Genomic DNA, 15,413 nt, shown 5'->3' with positions numbered 1-15,413 from the left:
TGGACATGCCGAATTTCCTTAGTTTCCTGAGGAAGTATAGCCGCTGTTGTGCTTTCTTGGTGATAGCGTTGACATGGGTGGACCAGGACAGATTTTTGGTGATGTGCACCCCTAGGAATTTGAAACTGCTAACCATCTCCACCTCGGCCCCGTTGATGCTGACAGGGGTGTGTACAGTACTTTGCTTCCTGAAGTCGATGACCAGCTGTTTAGTTTTGCTGGCATTGAGGGAGAGATTGTTGTCGCTACACCACTCCACTAGGTTCTCTATCTCCCTCCTGTATTCTGACTCGTCGTTATTCGAGATCCGGCCCACTATGGTCGTATCGTCAGCAAACTTGTAGATGGAGTTGGAACCAAGTTTTGCCACGCAGTCGTGTGTGTACAGGGAGTAGAGTAGGGGGCTAAGTACGCAGCCTTGCGGGGCCCCGGTATTGAGGACTATTGTGGAGGAGGTGTTGTTTATTCTTACTGATTGTGGTCTGTGGGTCAGGAAGTCAAGGATCCAGTTGCAGAGGGAGGAGCCAAGCCCTATGTTTTGGAGCTTTGATATGGACAGTGAGCTGCTGTCTCCAATGTGGCAGGGAGAGACCTTCCAGTGTCTTTGAGCTGCATTACGCCCCTATGCCTGTGGGACACTAGGGTCGGAATGGTCACATACAGGGGGGATCCTCTACGAATCGTAGGCCCACCGCGACCCAGGCCACCCATGGGAAACAGATATAGTCATTCAAGGACCAGGGCCAAGTCTTCAAAGCAGAGTCTGGCTGTAAATTGGACTGGCAGCAGATCTTCAGGATGCAAACTGGGGGCCAATATGAAATTGTCAGGAAGTTTTCTGAGGTTTTTCAGGAGGGCGTTGACAAGATCTAAGGAACAAAGGCAAAGATCTTTGTGGACCTGGAGGCCCTGCTTAAATATTTCAGGACACGACCAGTTCCCTTAACCTTGTTCACTAACATAGAGGTCAAACATTGGAGTCTAGAGCGACTCAGCATGATACAGCTAGTACAGTTTATGGAATGGGCTGTGCCAGTGGTTCCAGTACTAAAACCTGGCAAGTCGGTTCACCTTTGTGGCGACTATAATCTGACTGTCAACAGAGTCTCTCATCTGCATCGAGGACCTGTAGGCAAGGCTGGCTGGAGACCACAGGTTTACCAAGCTGGATATTAGCCATGCATGTTACCAAGCTGGATATTAGCCATGCCTGTTGCCAAGCTGGATATTAGCCATGCCTGTTACCAAGCTGGATATTAGCCATGCCTGTTGCCAAGCTGGATATTAGCCATGCCTGTTACCAAGCTGGATATTAGCCATGCCTGTTGCCAAGCTGGATATTAGCCATGCCTGTTACCAAGCTGGATATTAGCCATGCATGTTGCCAAGCTGGATATTAGCCATGCCTGCTGCCAAGCTGGATATTAGCCATGCATGTTGCCAAGCTGGATATTAGCCATGCCTGCTGCCAAGCTGGATATTAGCCATGCCTGCTGCCAAGCTGGATATTAGCCATGCATGTTGCCAAGCTGGATATTAGCCATGCATGTTGCCAAGCTGGATATTAGCCATGCATGTTGCCAAGCTGGATATTAGCCATGCCTGCTGCCAAGCTGGATATTAGCCATGCCTGCTGCCAAGCTGGATATTAGCCATGCCTGTTGCCAGCTGGATATTAGCCATGCATGTTGCCAAGCTGGATATTAGCCATGCCTGTTGCCAAGCTGGATATTAGCCATGCCTGTTGCCAAGCTGGATATTAGCCATGCATGTTGCCAAGCTGGATATTAGCCATGCCTGTTGCCAGCTGGATATTAGCCATGCCTGTTGCCAAGCTGGATATTAGCCATGCCTGTTGCCAGCTGGATATTAGCCATGCATGTTGCCAGCTGGATATTAGCCATGCCTGTTGCCAAGCTGGATATTAGCCATGCATGTTACCAAGCTGGATATTAGCCATGCATGTTACCAAGCTGGATATTAGCCATGCATGTTGCCAAGCTGGATATTAGCCATGCATGTTGCCAAGCTGGATATTAGCCATGCATGTTGCCAGCTGGATATTAGCCATGCCTGTTGCCAAGCTGGATATTAGCCATGCATGTTACCAGCTGGATATTAGCCATGCCTGTTGCCAAGCTGGATATTAGCCATGCATGTTACCAGCTGGATATTAGCCATGCATGTTACCAAGCTGGATATTAGCCATGCATGTTACCAAGCTGGATATTAGCCATGCATGTTGCCAAGCTGGATATTAGCCATGCATGTTGCCAAGCTGGATATTAGCCATGCATGTTGCCAAGCTGGATATTAGCCATGCCTGTTGCCAAGCTGGATATTAGCCATGCCTGCTGCCAAGCTGGATATTAGCCATGCCTGCTGCCAAGCTGGATATTAGCCATGCCTGTTGCCAGCTGGATATTAGCCATGCATGTTGCCAAGCTGGATATTAGCCATGCATGTTGCCAAGCTGGATATTAGCCATGCCTGTTACCAGCTGGATATTAGCCATGCCTGTTGCCAGCTGGATATTAGCCATGCATGTTGCCAAGCTGGATATTAGCCATGCCTGCTGCCAAGCTGGATATTAGCCATGCCTGTTGCCAGCTGGATATTAGCCATGCATGTTGCCAAGCTGGATATTAGCCATGCATGTTGCCAGCTGGATATTAGCCATGCATGTTGCCAGCTGGATATTAGCCATGCATGTTGCCAAGCTGGATATTAGCCATGCCTGCTGCCAAGCTGGATATTAGCCATGCATGTTGCCAAGCTGGATATTAGCCATGCATGTTGCCAGCTGGATATTAGCCATGCCTGTTGCCAAGCTGGATATTAGCCATGCCTGCTGCCAAGCTGGATATTAGCCATGCATGTTGCCAGCTGGATATTAGCCATGCCTGTTGCCAAGCTGGATATTAGCCATGCATGTTACCAAGCTGGATATTAGCCATGCATGTTGCCAAGCTGGATATTAGCCATGCCTGTTACCAAGCTGGATATTAGCCATGCATGTTGCCAAGCTGGATATTAGCCATGCCTGTTACCAGCTGGATATTAGCCATGCATGTTACCAAGCTGGATATTAGCCATGCATGCTGCCAAGCTGGATATTAGCCATGCCTGTTGCCAAGCTGGATATTAGCCATGCATGTTGCCAAGCTGGATATTAGCCATGCATGTTGCCAGCTGGATATTAGCCATGCATGTTGCCAGCTGGATATTAGCCATGCATGTTACCAAGCTGGATATTAGCCATGCATGCTGCCAAGCTGGATATTAGCCATGCCTGTTGCCAAGCTGGATATTAGCCATGCATGTTGCCAAGCTGGATATTAGCCATGCATGTTGCCAGCTGGATATTAGCCATGCCTGTTGCCAAGCTGGATATTAGCCATGCATGTTGCCAAGCTGGATATTAGCCATGCCTGTTGCCAAGCTGGATATTAGCCATGCCTGCTGCCAAGCTGGATATTAGCCATGCCTGTTGCCAGCTGGATATTAGCCATGCCTGTTACCAAGCTGGATATTAGCCATGCCTGTTGCCAAGCTGGATATTAGCCATGCATGTTGCCAGCTGGAGCTCACTTCGCCATCCAGGAAGTTGGTCACCCATCAACACCCATAAGGGGTTGTATAAATACACAAGACTGCCTTTTGGAGTCTCATCGACGTACGCCATTTTCCAGCGCTAAACGGAAAGTATCCTTCAAAGGTGGCCTCAGGGAGCAGTGTACCCGGATGATTACTACTCACAGGAGACACTGAAAAAGAGAAGTCTTACAACACCAGGTTAAAGTCCAACATGTTTGTTTCAAACACTAGCTTTCGGAGCACTGCTCCTTCCTCAAACATTCACCTGAGGAAGGAGCAGTGCTCCGAAAGCTAGTGTTTGAAACAAACCTGTTGGACTTTAACCTGGTGTTGTAAGGCATCTTACTGTGCTCACCCCAGTCCAACGCCGGCATCTCCACATCATTGAAAAAGGAGACCAGGCAAACTTGGAGGAAATCCCAGTGATTCTCTGATGTAGGTGCCCTCCTCAAATGGGAAAAGTGCTTGATTCAGGCGGGTGAGGTGACATACCTCAGATACCGCGTTGATAAATGGGCCTTCACCCTGAAGAGGACAAAGTGAAGAAATTAAGTCCACAAGAGCTGCACTGACCCTGGGAAACATGACAGAATTGAAGTTGTTCCTCGGCCTGATCAACTATGATGGGAAATTTATCCCCAAACTAGCCACCTTACTGACACACCCACACGTGTTGCTAAAGAAGTTTATTTAAACTTTCAGAAGATTTTTCACAAAGTCTCACATAAGAGATTAGCGTGTAAAATGAAAGCACATGGGATTGGGGGAGGTGCATTGAGCTGGATAGGAATCTGGTTGTAGACAGGAGGAATGAACGGGTCTTTTTCAAATTGGCAGGCAGTGAAGAGTGGGGTACCACAGGGATCGGTGCTGGGACCCCAGCTATTCACAATATACATTAACGTAATATCTGCAAATTTGCAGATGACACCAAGCTGAGTGGGAGGGTGAGCTGTGAGGAGGATGCAAAGATCCTTCAGTCTGATTTGGACAGGTTGGGCGAGTGGGCAAATGAATGGCAGATGCAGTATAATCTGGAGAAACAATAGGTTATTCACTTTGGCAGCAAAAATGGGAAAGCAGACTATTATCTGAATGGCCATAAATAGGAGAGGGGAATGTGCAGCGAGATCTGGGTGTCCTTGTGCCCCAGTCGCTGAAGGTAAGCATGCAGGTACAGCAGGCGGTAAAGAAGGTAGGTTGGCCTTCATTGTGAGAGATTTCGAGTACAGGGCCTTGGTGAGGCCACACCTGGAGTATTGTGCGCAGTTTCAGTCTCCCTCTCTGAGGAAGGATGTTCTTGCTCTGGAGGAAGTACAGCCAAGGTTTCCCAGACTGATTCCAGGGATGGCGGGGCTGACGGACGAGGAGAGATTGAATCGGTTAAGATTATATTTGCTGGAGTTGAGAAGAATGAGGGGGGATCTCACAGAAACCAATAGAATTCTAACAGGACTGGACAGGGAGGATGTTTCTGATGGTAGTGGGGGGGGTTTCCAGAACAAGGGGTCACAGCCTAAGGATACGGGGTAGACCATCTAGGTCAGAGATGAGGAGGCATTTCTTCACCCAGAGAGTGGTTGGCCTGTGGAACACATTACCACAGAGTGTAGTTGAGGCCAAAATATTGTCTGTTCTCAGGAAACAGTTAGATATAGCACTGAGGGCAAAGGGGGGGGTGGGGGGGGGGGGGGGGGGGGGGTGAGCCGGATTAAACTATTGGGTTGGATTGTCAGCCATGATCATAATGAATGACGGAGCGGACTCGAAGGGCCGAATGGCCTCCTTCTGCTCCTATTTTCTATGTTTCTAAGTTGTGTAGCGAGCTGAGGCTTTATTTTTCAGTTAAAGTAAATTTGGTTTCACCTTTATCTTCATGTCACCTGGTTTACTGCAATGTTGATAAAATCCCCTCTTCACCTTCTGTCCAAGAAAAACAGTCCCAACTTCCCCAATCTCTCCACAGAGCTGAGGTTCCTCATCCATGGCAACATTCTCAGTTTGGCCGCCTCTCCAATGCCTCAGGAAGGTATGGAGAGCTGGACAGAGGACAAAACCCCAGCTGGGCCCCATTCAGTGCTTTGTAAAGGTTCAATGTAGCTCCCCTGTTTGTGTATATCTCTATAAATGAAGACTAGAATCCCATATACATTATTAACCACTCTCTGAATATATCCTGCTACCTTCAAAGATCGATGCACACAAACCCCCAAGCTCCCTCTGTCCCTGAACACTCTTTAGAACTGTAGCATTTAGTCTATATTGCCTTTCCCTATCCTTTCTGGCAATGTGTATCATCTCGTGTTTCTCTGTATGAAATTCTATCTGCCACTTGCCTGCCCATTCTGCCAGTCTGCCTGTGTCCTGTTACAGTCAATTAGAATCAGCCACAATGTCTGCGGCACCTCCAGGTTTGGTCATCGACAAATATTGAGATTCAACACTGGCAAGATTGCGAATGAGGTGATCTTCTGGCTCATCCTCTCCTTTACTGAAACTTGTCTTGAGTTTCTGTGTCACATTGACATGGGATATTCAAGATGTTCGAGTTCTGAGAGTGGAACCAATAATAATGATGATAGGCTGAGATGGAGGAGTTTGCTTCTGTGAGTACACTCTGTGCCTTTGATGAGGGGAAGTATAACAATTGGCTGCAGTCGTCAGAATGTGTTTATTAACTCAACTCTTTGACTTTGAGCAAGCGATTTTTCATGTGGAGTGTGGAAATCCCAATAGATTGATGTTGCTTTGAAAAAGACTTTCGGTAAACGAAATGGGTTAGGCCTCAAACTGGCTATTGTTAATTTTTCTCTTGTTCTCTTCCCTTGGAGAATTGTGTGAAGGAGTGGAAGGATTGATGGACTGGATTATCAGAGCGCAGGGTGGCATCAGTTAAAATGATGTATGCGCACATCTCAATACCATCCACATGGATAGGCTATTGAACTCGACTCCCGCCTAAACCCAAGCTAGTTAAAATAGTGGGGACTGGGGTGAGACACCTTCATTCTGAACATCACCGTCACAAACTCCCAGACCGCACTGTTTCCCAACAGCTACATTCAGGAGAGGCTGAACTTAGCGAGAGGAACAAATGCAATGCTCTCACAGACCGAGCTGTTATCTGTGCTCTCATTCTAATTAGCGGAGGTTGAGTGATTGAATATTTCTTCTGGCACAGAGATAGTTGCCGTGAGCAGCATACAGCCAGGGCACTCCCAGCTTCTCCCATCTATCACACCAACATCCCTTACATTGCTCCTCATCCATCAATTTGCTGTCTTTCCAATCCCTGGGAACTGCTGAGTGAGGTGAATTTATTCAAATCCAAATCAATAACTGCACTGCCTCACACACAAGTCAAAGCACAGGACCTCCCAGAATGTGCAACCTGGGAATACCTCAATGAACCAGCGACCTCTGTGGGGTAAAGAGCCGAATCGCTTACCTTGAGTATTAAAGGTGGACAGAGTCGGTCAGAAGGTGTTCATTTGTGCAGTGGTTGTCAACAACATCATGTTCCCCTGTTCCCCTGTACACCTGAAATGAAAATCGCTTATTGTCACGAGTCGGCTTCAATGAAGTTACTGTGAAAAGCCCCTAGTTGCCACATTCCAGCGCCTGTCCAGGGAGGCTGGTACGGGAATCGAACCGTGCTGCTGGCCTGCTTTAAAAGCCAGCGATTTAGCCCTGTGAGCTAAACCAGCCCCTGTTCCCCTGTACTCCTGTACCCCTGGACTCCTGTTCATATTCCTGTTCATGCTCCTGTTCCCCTGTACTCCTGTTCATACTCCTGTTCATGCTCCTGTTCCCCTGTACTCCTGTTCATACTCCTGTTCATGCTCCTGTTCCCCTGTACTCCTGTTTCTCTGTACTCCTGTTCCCCTGTACTCCTGTTCCCCTGTACTCCTGTTCCCCTGGACTCCTGTTCCCGTGTACCCCTGTTCCCCTGGACTCCTGTTCATACTCCTATTCATGCTCCTGTTCCCCTGTACTCCTGTTCCCGTGTACCCCTGTTCATACTCCTGTTCACCTGTATTTCTGTTCCCCTGAACTCCTGTTCCCCTGTACTCCTGTTCAGACTCCTGTTCCCCCGATTGCCTGTTCCCCTGTACGCCTGTTCAGACTCCTGTTCAGACTCCTGTTTCCCTGTACTCCTGTTCCCCTGTACTCCTGTTCCCCTGGACTCCTGTTCCCGTGTACCCCTGTTCCCCTGGACTCCTGTTCATACTCCTATTCATGCTCCTGTTCCCCTGTACTCCTGTTCCCGTGTACCCCTGTTCATACTCCTGTTCACCTGTATTTCTGTTCCCCTGAACTCCTGTTCCCCTGTACTCCTGTTCAGACTCCTGTTCCCCTGATCGCCTGTTCCCCTGTACTCCTGTTCAGACTCCTGTTCACCTGTATTTCTGTTCCCCTGAACTCCTGTTCCCCTGTACTCCTGTTCCCCTGTACTCCTGTTTCCCTGTACTCCTGTTCCCCTGTACTCCTGTTTCCCTGTACTCCTGTTCAGACTCCTGTTCAGACTCCTGTTCCCCCGATCGCCTGTTCCCCTGTACGCCTGTTCAGACTCCTGTTCAGACTCCTGTTTCCCTGTACTCCTGTTCCCCTGTATTCCTGTTCACCTGTACTCCTGGTCCCCTGCACACCTGTTCCCCTGAACTCCTGTTCCCCTGATCGCCTCTTCCCCTGTACTCCTGTTCAGACTCCTGTTCAGACTCCTGTTCCGCTGTACTCCTGTTCCACTGTACTCCTGTTCACCTGTATCCTGTTCATAGCTGGTTTAGCACACTGGGCTAAATCGCTGGCTTTTAAAGCAGACCAAGGCAGGCCAGCAGCACGGTTCGATTCCCGTACCAGCCTCCCCGGACAGGCGCCGGAATGTGGAGACTAGGGACTTTCACAGTAACTTCATTGAAGCCTACTTGTGACAATAAGCGATTTTCATTTTCATACTCCTGTTCATACACCTATTCATGCTCCTGTTCCCCTGTACTCCTGTTCCCCTGTACTCCTGTTTCCCTGTACTCCTGTTCCCCTGTACTCCTGTTCCACTGTACTCCTGTTCCCCTGTACTCCTGTTCCGCTGTACTCCTGTTCCCCTGAACTCCTGTTCCCCTGTACTCCTGTTCCCCTGTACTCCTGTTCATACACCTGTTTCCCTGTACTCCTGTTCCCCTGTACTCCTGTTCCCCTGTACTCCTGTTCCGCTGTACTCCTGTTCCACTGTACTCCTGTTCCCCTGTACTCCTGTTCCCCTGTACTCCTGTTCCACTGTACTCCTGTTCATACTCCTGCTCCCCTATACTCCTGTTCCTCTGTACTCCTGTTCCTCTGTACTCCTGTTCCTCTGTACTCCTGTTCCCCTATACTCCTGTTCCCCTGTACAGGATGTTGCCTGTAATGAGGGCATTAGCTATGAGGAGCGGTTGAATAAACTTGGTTTGTTCTCACTGGAATGACAGAGGTTGAGGGGCGACCTGATAGAGGTCTACAAAATTATGAGGGGCATAGACAGAGTGGATAGTCAGAGGCTTTTTCCCAGGGTAGAGGGGTCAATTACTAGGGGGCATAGGTTTAAGGTGCGAGGGGCAAGGTTTAGAGGAGATGTACGAGGCAAGTTTTTTACACAGAGGGTAGTGGGTGCCTGGAACTCGCTGCCGGAGGAGGTGGTGGAAGCAGGGACGATAGTGACATTTAAGGGGCATCTTGACAAATACATGAATAGGATGGGAATAGAGGGATATGGACCCAGAAAGTGTAGAAGATTTTAGTTTAGACGGGCAGCATGGTCGGCACGGGCTTGGAGGGCCGAAGGGCCTGTTCCTGTGCTGTACTTTTCTTTGTTCTTTTGATGTGGATTTAAGGTGACTGGTAGAAAGATTCGAGGAGACATGAGGAAAATTCTTTTCTGCTCAGAGGGTGATGGGTGCCTGGAATTCACTCCCTGAGTTGGTGATTGAAGCTCAAACACTCAACTCATTTAAGAGGTTCATGCATCTGCATCTGAAGTGCTGGAACCTGCAAGGTTACGGACCAGAGGCTGAAAAATGAAATGAAATGAAATGAAAATGAAACAATGAAAAATGGGATTAAAATGAGCGGCTAGTTTCTTTTTTCTCTGTTTTGGTCATCACAGATATGATGGGCTGAATGGCCTCTTCCAGCACCATGACCTTTCTATGGTGCCATGGTTTCAATAGAAGAGGAATTTCACACTCTTAATCTTGTCCAAATAAAAATTGAGACATTGACAGAAGAGATCACAGGAGGAACAAATTATTAAAACCACCAATAAGTCTCCGCTCAAGCAAAGCCATCGATTCCATTCACTTGTCTGAACAGAATCCTGCTGGGATAATTCTTGTATTACATAGAACATAGAACAGTACAGCACAGAACAGGCCCTTCGGCCCTCGATGTTGTGCCGAGCAATGATCACCCTACTCAAATCCACATATCCACCCTATACCCGCAACCCAACAACTCCCCCCCCTGTAAACCTTACTATTAGGACACTACGGGCAATTTAGCATGGCCAATCCACCTATCCCGCACATCTTTGGACTGTGGGAGGAAACCGGAGCACCCGGAGGAAACCCACGCACACAGTGGGAGGACGTGCAGACTCCACACAGACAGTGACCCAGCCGGGAATCGAACCTGGGACCCTGGAGCTGTGAAGCATTTATGCTAACCACCATGCTACCGTGCTGCTTGTATTGATCTGAGCTCTCCGTCAATCATGCATATTGAGGGCTGGTGGCAATGTAGATTCCCACCTCATCGCCACCTTTCTGTTTGTGTATGGCACATGATCAGCTGCAGGCAGCCATTACTGAACTAACTTTATTTACAGCTCGCCAATAGAGAGAGGCACGATCACAACTTGCTCAGATCTTGCACTATGCCACACTGGAACTGAGAATATGGTCAGCTGCTGGACCCAATGCAGGCTACTGCCTCTGGGGTAATTCAACCCCGGGGGAGAGGGAGGTCCTACTGATCTTTCTCTGGGGCCTTTTCTCAGTGACGTTGCAAAAATGAGCAGGAAACTCAATCTGGCGACTCACCTTTCAATAAATCTTGACATTTTTCTTGAGAATATTTCAGGTTCCAAGGGGTGAACAGAGAGTTGACAAACTCTTAATAATTGTGCTTCTCCATTGCATCTCACTGATTCATCATTTATTACAGCATCTTAATGACAATCTAATAGGTAGTTTTGTCCTCTGTAATTGCACTGTTGTCAAACGGACCTTTGCATCTCTCCAAACACAATATCATTTCTTTTGTCAGCTCACTCGGATCTAGTTATTATCTCGTCACTATTATCCAGATTTATTTTTAGCAAAGAGCCACATGGTGCCGGGATTGCAGAGGCAAATCCGACAGGTTGGTGATGTCACATGAGGCGGCGGAGAGCAATGAATTGTCGATGGCTTCCTTTGGTGGTGGCTTTGTAAATAAGCTTGCAAATTCGAATGAGCACGCAGCAAAGACCATACTATCAATACGTGGCTTGTGTGTAATCTTTGTGAAGGTGAAGGAATCCTTTGCTGTGGAAACTCACTCAGAGATGCCTGGAGTAATTCATTCCACCACCAATTCATTGTGCGCAGAAAGTAATGTGACATCACCGTTGTGTGTTTTCAGTGGCTGGTATAAGCACGGACACAGTGACCAATAGAGTAAAACTGCAAAGCAACCTGCCACTTTGCACAAGTCTAACAAATGGTTTTGTAATTTGCTTTCAGACAGGGCTCGCCCATCATGCTTGGCGGCGATCCATTTGGAACTGTCATTAATAACAGCGCACGTTGTTTAGGATGACTACTCTGGTTGCTTGTCAGCTTTGCAAACGTGTATGTCTGTGTATAATAATAATAATAATCACTTATTGTCACGAGTAGGCTTCAATAAAGTTACTGTGAAAAGCCCCTAGTCGCCACATTCCGGCGCCTGTTCAGGGAGGCTGGTACGGGAATTGAACCTGCGCTGCTGGCCTTGTTCTGCATTACAAGCCAGCTGTTCGGCCCACTGTGCTAAACCAACCGCTCAGGGTAGGCTCTGAGACCTCGCAATGGACCAGAGATTTGTGCTTTCTGTGAAAATCAGGTTTTGTGACACACGCTACTCCATCATGGTAATCAGGAGAGCTCGCCATCGCGTGAATCTTACATTCATTCAACTTACGACATTGTAAAGTCGCACAGTTCAGTTCGGTTTTATTGACAGCATCTGTGCCCAAATACATAGTGTTGGCTCCAGGTCCCGCTCTCGTTCACACTTTTGCCAGCTTTTCTGAGAAATATGCTATCGATGGAATGACTCCTAACCTCCTCGTCCATGAATATTTCCAATGCGTGGATCTTCAAATTTGAAGCTGCGTGTAAGGATTTCACAGGATCAAAGAACAAAGAACAAAGAAAAGTACAGCACAGGAACAGGCCCTTCGGCCCTCCAAGCCCGTGCCGACCATGCTGCCTGTCTAAACTAAAATCTCCTACACTTCCTGGGTCCGTTTCCCTCTATTCCCATCCTATTCATGTATTTGTCAAGATGCCCCTTAAATGTCACTATCGTCCCTGCTTCCACCACCTCCTCCGGCAGCGAGTTCCAGGCACCCACTACCCTCTGTGTAAAAAAACTTACCTCGTACATCTCCTCTAAACCTTGCCCCTCGCACCTTAAACCTATGCCCCCTAGTAATTGACCCCTCTACCCTGGGAAAAAGCCTCTGACTATCCACTCTGTCTATGCCCCTCATAGTTTGGTAGACCTCTTTCAGGTCGCCCCTCAACCTCCATCATTCCAGTGAGAACAAACCGAGTTTATTCAACCGCTCCTCATAGCTAATGCCCTCCATACCAGGCAACATCCTGGTAAATCTCTTCTGCACCCTCTCTAAAGCCTCCACATCCTTCTGGTAGTGTGGCAACCAGAATTGAACACTATACTCCAAGTGTGGCCTAACTAAGGATCTATACAGCTGCAACATGACTTGCCAATTTTTCTACTCAATGCCCCGGCCAATGAAGGCAAGCATGCCGTATGCCTTCTTGACTACCTTCTCAGCACCTTCTCAGTACTGGGCAGCACGGTAGCGCAAGTGATTAGCACTGTGGCTTCACAGCACCAGGGTCTCAGGTTCGATTCCCTGCTGGGTCTTAGTCTGTGCAGAGTCTGCACGTTCTCCCCATGTCTGCGTGGGTTTCCTCCGGGTGTTCCGGTTTCCTCCCACAGTCCAAAGACATGCAGGTTAGGTGGATTGGCCATGATAAATTGCCCTTAGTGACCAAAAAAGGTCAGATGGAGTTATTGTATTATGGGGATAGGGTGGAAGTGAGGGCTTAAGTGGGTCGGTGCAGACTTGATGGGCTGAATGGCCTCCTTCTGCACTGTTTGTTCTATGTTCTCCACCTGTGTTGCCCCTTTCAGTGACCTGTAGACCTGTTCACCTGGATCTCTCTGACTGTCAATACTCTTGAGGGTTCTTCAATTCACTGTATATTCCCTACCTTTCAAAATGCATTACCTCACATTTGTCCGGATTAAACTCCATCTGCCATCTCTCCACCCAAGTTTCCAAACGATCTAAATCCTGCTGTATCCTCTGACAGTCCTCATCGCTATCTACAATTCCACCAACCTTTGTGTCGTCTGCAAACTTACTAATCAGACCAGTTACATTTTCCTCCAAATCATTTATATATACTACGAACAGCAAAGGTCCCAGCACTGATCCCTGTGGAACACCACTAGTCACAGCCCTCCAATTAGAAAAACACCCCTCCATTGCTACTCTCTGCTTTCTGTGACCTAACCAGTTCTGTATCAGTGTAACACAGTGCAGAAGAGGCCCTTAGGCCCATTGAATCTGCACCAGCACATGAAAGGCCCTGACCTGCCCACCTAATCCCATTGGCCAGCACTGGGCCCATAGCCTTGAATGTTAAGATGTGCTCATCCAGGTATTTTTTAAAGGATGTGAGGCAACCCGCCTCTACCCCCCTCCCAGGCAGTGTGTTCCAGACCCTCCCCCGCCTCTCCCACCCTCCCAGGCAGCGCGTTTCAGACCCTCACCACCCTCTGGGTAAAAAGGTTCCCCTCAAATCCCCCAAAATCTCCCACTCCTCACCTTGAACTTGTGTCCCCCTCGTAACTGACCCTTCAGCCAAGGGGAACAGCTGTTCCCTATCCACCCTGTCCATGCCCCTCAGAATCCTGTCCACCTCGATCAGGTCACCCCTCAGTCTTCTCTGCTCCAGAGAAAACAACCTAAGCCTATCCAACCTCTCTCCATAACTGAAATGGCCCATCCCTGGCAACATCCTGGTGAATCTCATTTTAACTTGGATACAAATATTGCCGATGCTGGAAGGCTGAGACACAAACAGAAATTGCTGGAAATGCACAGCCAACCAGGCAGTGCCTGCAGTGCAGGAAGCAGAGTTTCGGATGAATGTCCCGATGTGTTCTCTGTGTTCCCCTCTCACCACAGCTGCCAAACCTGCTGACTATTTCCCACATTGTCATCTAAAGTCTGCTTGAAGCAGACCACTCGAGCTCCTCAGTCTCTCCCTGGTATCTCTCCATGGATCTGAAGTCAATGCAGCACCCCATCAAGTCCATTCTCCTCAGTGGAATGTTCTGGAATGCACTATGACTGTTCCCTGATTGTCACATGAGGAAGGAGCTGCGCTCCGAAAGCTAGTGATTTGAAACAAACCTGTTGGACTTTAACCTGGTGGTGTAAGACTTCTTACTGTCCTCACCCCAGCCCAACGCCGGCATCTCCACATCACATCCCCTGTTGGGCTGTTTATATGAAATGAAATGAAATGAAAATCGCTTATTGTCACAAATAGGCTTCAATGAAGTTACTGTGAAAAGCCCCTAGTCGCCACATTCCGGCGCCTGTTCGGGGAGGCTGGTATAACCACCATATCTAATGTCTATCGTGCCCTTGCATGATCACTGGCACAATCCCACTGCTCGATAGCCAGAGTTATGGATTGGCTTTCCTGTCTGACCCATTGCTTGCCCTGTCCCGGGGGGAGTCTCTCTGTCCGGGGGGGGGGGGGGGGGGGGGGGAGTCTCTGTGTCCCGGGGGAGTCTCTCTGTCCCCGGGGGGGGGGGAGGGGGGAGTCTCTCTGTCCCGGGGAGTCTCTCTGTCCCGGGGGGGGAGGGGGGAGGGAGTCTCTCTGTCCGGGGGGGGGGGGGGGGGGGCGGGGGGAGTCTCTCTGTCCTGGGGGGGGGGGAGTCTCTCTGTCCGGGGGGGGTCTCTCTGCCCGGGGGGGGGGGGGGGGAGTCTCTCTGCCCCGGGGGGGGGGGGGGGCGGGGGGAGTCTCTGTCCTGGGGGGGGGGAGTCTCTCTGTCCAGGGGGGGGGTCTCTCTGCCCGGGGGGGGGGCGGAGTCTCTCTGTCCAGGGAGGGGGGGGGTCTCTCTGCCCGGGGGGGGGGAGTCTCTCTGTCCCGGGGGGGGGGGGGGGGGTCTCTCTGCCCGGGGGGGGGGGGAGTCTCTCTGTCCAGGGGGGGGGGGGAGTCTCTCTGTCCAGGGGGGGGGGGGTCTCTCTGCCCAAGGGGGGGGGGGGGCTGTCTGCCCAGGGGTGGGGGGGGAGAGTCTCTCTGCCCAGGGGTGGGGGGCGGGGGGAGTCTCTCTGTCCAGGGGGGGGGGGGTCTCTCTGCCCAGGGGGTGTCTCTCTGCCCAGGGGGAGGGGGGGGGGCGGGTCTCATTGCAATGTTAATGTAAGCCTATCTGTGACTATAATAAAGATTATTATTATTCAATTTATATCCCCTCCTAACTGACCC

The 15,413-nt window shown here is 49.5% G+C and overlaps 1 protein-coding gene and 1 long non-coding RNA gene across 2 annotated transcripts in view; one reads left to right on the top strand and one right to left on the bottom strand.

Moving 5' to 3' along the window:
- Positions 1 to 15,413, top strand: part of asic4a (acid-sensing (proton-gated) ion channel family member 4a) — a 236,367-nt gene that overhangs the window by 168,305 nt on the left and 52,649 nt on the right. The window lies entirely within an intron of this gene.
- Positions 3,971 to 10,857, bottom strand: LOC119962234. The gene is made up of 3 exons (XR_005459833.1): positions 10,671 to 10,857; positions 7,046 to 7,137; positions 3,971 to 4,122 (listed from the first exon to the last, which is right to left on the bottom strand). It is a non-coding gene; the product is annotated as an uncharacterized LOC119962234 (long non-coding RNA).

Source organism: Scyliorhinus canicula, chromosome 2 (genome assembly GCF_902713615.1).
Source record: "Scyliorhinus canicula chromosome 2, sScyCan1.1, whole genome shotgun sequence".
Lineage (NCBI taxonomy): Eukaryota > Metazoa > Chordata > Chondrichthyes > Carcharhiniformes > Scyliorhinidae > Scyliorhinus > Scyliorhinus canicula.
This window is presented reverse-complemented; position numbering and strand designations above follow the sequence as displayed.